Consider the following 6,000-nt stretch of genomic DNA (forward strand, 5'->3'; position numbering starts at 1 on the left):
CGATTCCCACCTCATGTCATCATGGACACCCTTTGTATTGTACAGAGTGATCTAGAGCCAATGCGCAACATCCTGACAGCAATCCCACTATTGACTAAACTGTTGGCAGTATTGCATTTTTGCTCTACTGTATCATTCAATACGACAGTGGGAGTCAAGCCAGGCATGTCCCAAGCCACCTTCAGTTGTGAACTGAAGGTTGAGCTTAGGACGTTCCTGTCGCAGCATCTGCCACTTGATAAGGAGTCCGTCGTACCCATAAAGCAGCAGTGTGCACCATAACTGGCTTTCCACATGTCGCAAAGGCAGTTAATGGTACACATTAAGCCATGGTCCCTTCAGGTGGCAATGCTTCTCTTTTTTTTAATAGGAAGCATTTCCACCCAATAAATGCCCAGGCTATATTTGAGTCGCCTCATCAGATTCAGAACTTGGTTGTCATATGGGAGGGGAGTACGCATGACTCCTTTGATTTCAGACAATCAGGGACGTGGCATAGATTACAACTGAGGCAAGGGGATGCAAGGCCACATGGTGACGCATGGCTGATAGGTACTTTTTTATGCATTAGGTATCATTAACCTTTTGTGGCCATTCAGACCTTCCTATACACTGAAATCAGAAATGGTAGCTCGCCTGCTGTTGCAAAATCTGAACACTTCTGTAATATTGTGCATGTTACAATGCAAGTTTTTTTTCTGGTTGTCTTAGAAAGTTGCAGAAATAATGGCAGTTTATCATGTTGCACAACAAATCTACATGATTTTGGACACGCCCAAACCCAAATATAAATATATAAACAAGTAATGCCCCCTGGGCGCCGGAATGTGCAATGAGGTGGATTAGATAATAATATAGGATAGATTTATTGCATGCATAAGTATGAATCTGACATACATACATTAATCATAAAAAGGTTGCAAACTGTTAGTCAAACCATATAGATTGGCAGTATTTAATGATAAGTATTGCGAACTATACAGTAATTCCCATAATTGGGTAGTATGGCAAACCGCAAAAACCAAAACATATTAAACAGTAGTGTAGTATCCAACGCGTTTCGCCTAGTAGCTTCATCAGGGATAAAAAGATAGGGTCTATAAGTGGGTGAGGGTGTTGTAAAAGGTGCCGTGACAGAATCTGTTGTCTGATTAGTGGATGAGGGACCAATCTACTTTTACTTCAAGTATTGATTCATAGTCATTTTAGCCACTTGGATAGATAGAAAAAAAGAGGGAATACATAAAATTGCAAAAATAGGAAAGTTGCTATATTAACTTTACGCCCTTTTAGTATCAGTACTTCAGAAAGGCATTGTGAATAAGGACGATTTTGAGTTTCTATACATCAGGTTTTTCTAGAACATCAGTAATCTACCAACTCCAATCCTCCAGGAAGGCCCATTGTGTCAGGGATCTATTCCCTTACCACCCACCTGTCTAGCTACATAGACTCCTTCCTGCAATCTTTGGTAGTTAAACAGAGAAGCTACCTCTAACTTAAAGGGATCGAATGGGAGGAAGATTATACTCTGGTCATATGTCTTTTCATCACCCTATATACGGTCGTTGAACACCAAAAAGGCTGCACCCACATAAGAAACATTCTTACTAAAGAATCGGACATCCCAGGGCCCCAAATACAGTTCATTGTGGAAAGCATCACCCACATACTTGAACATAACTATTTTTGCCATTTCTATAAAAAGATTCACGTAACTGCAATCCAGTTACGCAAACCTGTTTAAAGCACAGTGGGAGAACAACATCATTTGGGAAAACAATCCACATACCAACTACATCCTGGTGTGGTATGTATAAGATTTTTTTCTAAAGTTCTCTTTAAATAATAATTGAGATGAGCAGATTTTCAAAATATAATATTTCTATTCTTTAATAAAATATATTATGCGTAGATACATCCATTACTGGACGAAGCAGACATACGCCCAGGGTCTCAAATGGCAATTGACAATCTATATCTGGCTAACTCATTCTTTTATAGAAAATGTTACTCATCATTGTCCAAAAATTTAATTGTCCTTGCCAAACCAAACCTCTTGACCCAGGTCAAAGCTTTTTTAACTATTACTTCGACAGGTATCGCTACATCGTTGATATCCTCCTTATTTGAACAGGCCACAGAAAAGAACTCAACCTATTTCTAGAGTACATTAATCAAAATGATCTGAATCTGCAATTTAAAGCTAATATTCAGCAACCAATCTGTCCAGTTCCTCGATCTGGACATCTACATTGAGAATAGTCAAATCGAAACTAGGACCTTCTTCAGGAAGGTAGACTCTAACTCAAACATTTCGTCCACCAGTAGTCATCACAAAAATTGGATACATAATATACCCAAAGGTCAATTCTCTAGAATAAGGCAAAACTGTTCAAAAATCTAACTGTGCGAATTATAGGAAAAACCTTAAAAGAACATTTTTTAGAGAGGGACTATGACCATGGAGTTGTGGAACAGGTTTATGATTCTGTAAGATGTGCAGACAGACAGAAACGCCTTTCTAAGAAAGACAAGAAAGACAACCTTGCACAGATCCCGTTTATTATTAGATATAGCCAATATTCAAAAATAATCGAGAACATCTTCCAAAAAACACTGGATGGTGTTGCTAGGGGATGACAAAATGAAAAAAATTCCCTGAAAAAAAACAAGGTTTATTTATACAAAAGCCAATAACCTCGTAAACCAACTTGTGAGCAGTACTATCCACTCTAAAACTATCCACTCAGAAGGCACATGGCTTAAGGAAAGGGAGAAGGGTTTTTATCATTATAATAGATGTATTGTGCATAAAGTAGACCACACAACAAGCACCAAACCTGTTACCTCTTTCTCCTCAAATTTCACAAGAGAAACATACAATATTATAAGCAAGCTTGCATGTGACTCTGCAGTGGTCATTTATCTTGTACAGCGCCCTGCAGCTTGCAGTACATCAGCACGACCATTAGAAAACTGCCTGTGAGGATATCAGAACACCATCGTAATATCAGGAAAGGTGTCGAAAAAAATATCAGTGTAAGAAGATTTTTCGTCACACCATGCAAATGTTAATTTCTTACTCACATTCAGGGGTATCTGCAAGATTGCAAAAACCATGGAGGGAAGGGAGCCATCTGGGGCTCATAGCTCGGGAAGAAACCAAATGAATCTTCAATTTGAAAACCCTTACACAAGGGACCAGGGCAACAGAATATTGATATTGAGCTTAGTAGCTCCCTTTGAATTTGATAGACTGCTCTTAACACTATGTACATTTTGTTTATATTACCCCTGTATACCCCTTTCATTACCCGCTCATCCTTTCCTCTCCATTACCCACCCTGCAGAACCACCATCCCTGCCAGTGCTCTCAACTCAAGCACAAAACATGACCAGCCAAACAATTTTAGTCTTCATTAATCTGATCATTATGTAGGAGCTGTGCATCCACAGACGCATGCGTATGTGCACTTTGGAACTAGACGCAGCCGACACTATTCCGTTGCAAAGCAAACCATCAGGCTTTTTCCAACCAGGAAGGCGAGCGATGCTACCACAGCCCTAAGAAGGGTACGTCTGACCTCCCTTTTGCCTACCAGGATACAGTTAAATTGGACTGAACACTGATTCCAACTCTATTGAGCATAAAACTTAGGGCTACTGCAGTCTAGCATAACTGGATCTAATATCTAATTATGGATTATTAAACTTGCCTTTATAGGAGCCATCGTTTTTCTGGTCTAACATTTGTTTAAAACCACTGCTAATCTCTGACTTTTTGGACTTATCCGCCTATACAAGAACTGTGTTCTTTTGGACACTTACTACGACCTATACTATTGACAATTATCATACTACTCAGTTGCAGAGGTTTTCTCTGAACACCACACCACTTCCTATATTGAGATACAATCCCACCATTTGCTATCAGAGGGGCTCTACACTTGATCTCTGCTTGGACTATATGTTTTGATTGTTGTGATTTGCCATACTACTAAGTTTTGGGAATTACTGCATAGTATGTGAAACTTATTATTTGATACTACATATCTATAAGTATTGACTAACTGGTTGCAACCTTAATGTATTTATTTCATATTTAAACTTATGCATGCAATAATTCTATCCTATATTATTATTTAATCCACCTCACTGCACATTCCTGCGCCAAGGGGCATTACTTGTTTATCTATCCTATCTGAAGGGATGAAACTTACCATCTATACATCACTTTACCCATAGGGCAGCAAAAACTACTATACACATTAGGGAGCGCAGATCTCCAACACACAAAATTTCCTACCAAATAGAAATATTTAAACAGATTTTAAAGTTAGTTACCTCTTCAATGTCACATGTTTAAGCCAAAGTGCGAATACATTTTTTTAGGATGCTTTGCTTACCGTCAATAATTAGGCACCTAGACACAAATATCTGATTTTGGCAAAAACAGTCCTACGATAGAACGAAGGCATATTCCATAAGTATGTTTGGTATATTTTGTAAGTGATGACTAATTTCTTTCTGTTTGTTTTTCTTGTCACCCGTCATAGGATAGAATGCATACCCTTTCGGGCCTTGGCTCCTCACTACAATTTTGTTCCCACACACAGAGCAGGAAGTCGAGTACAACTCAGCACATACAGCCACCAGATCGGTTGTGGAGAGGCGCAATGAGCATTAGAGAAAAAAACAGAGACAAGTGTTTTATACTTTATCAATCAAGTGTCTTATGAAACAAATATCCAAAACCACACATCATACAAAAGCAAAATCACAAAATAAAATAGTAGTTTTCGACAGGCAGAGTGGGATGCGGGGTAAGCAGAGTGGTTTGGGGTTAGCTAGAGGGAAATGGGGAGTAGGCAGATTGGGCTGGGGGTTTGGCAGAGGGGTTTGGGTGGTAGCCAGAGGGCTTTGGGAGTAGCCAGAGAAAGCTGGGGGTGGGATGGGTTGGGGCCAAAATATTACATTTCGGTTGGAGAGGATAGTGGTGAAAGCAATGGAAAAATGGGGACTATATCCAGGGGCAAATGGTGCTTGATAATGTTGGAGAGGGTCTGCTGTGGATAAGTTAGAACGATGGACAGGAGTGAGGTTTAGTGCTATTAGGGAAGGAGAGGAAACTTGTGACATTTGGCTAGGAAGTTTGTAAGCTACATATTGTGAAAGAATGTCATTGAGACGGGAAAGGATATTGGGCAGCATGGTGGCTAAGTGGTTAGCACTTCTGCCTCACAGCACTGGGGTTATGAGGTCAATTCCGACCATGGCCTTAACTGTGCGGAGTTTCCTCCGGGTGCTCCGGTTTAATCCCACACTCTAAAAACATACTTGTTTATTTAATTTTCTGCTATCAAAATTGACCCTAGTCTGTGTCTGTCTGTTAGGGTTTTTAGACTGTAAGCTCCAATGGGGCAGGGACTGATGTGAATGAGTTCTCTGTACAGCGCTGCGGAATCAGTGTCGCTATATAAATGATGATGATTGTGGATGTCTGTGAAAGTGGTATTCATTGTGGTGAGGTAATGCTCATCTCCTGGGTGGTGTTTTCAATCTGTGCGTGTGATTGGTGAAGGTTGTGATAGAATTGAAAGAGTGACTTCAGCTGAAGGGCCCCTGCTTTCTCCTCTATCTGAGGCTCCTCCACATCATGTGCCTCCGCCACAAGTTCCATCTCAATGTCCTCATCCCCCCTCCTCACCTGTAAAAAGAGACAAAAGACAAATTATATCTTAAACAACATCAATTGTTTGCATCCCAGTTTGCTGTGTGCCAAGGGTGAAATATTACCTCTAAATTTGGAGTTCAAAGAAGACATCACTGTTAACCAGCATATATGATGGCTGGACTATTAACTATGCTTCATTTGCATCTTTAATTATGTTTTTGACAGTAAATATTTATTTTATAATAAACACTGTTTTCTGATTGTAGATTAGGATGACTATGTTGCAGGAGAAGTAACAAAGATTTGTTATGTGTATTACAAAT

This window comes from Mixophyes fleayi, chromosome 12 (assembly GCF_038048845.1).
Source record: "Mixophyes fleayi isolate aMixFle1 chromosome 12, aMixFle1.hap1, whole genome shotgun sequence".
NCBI classification, from domain to species: Eukaryota; Metazoa; Chordata; class Amphibia; order Anura; family Limnodynastidae; genus Mixophyes; species Mixophyes fleayi.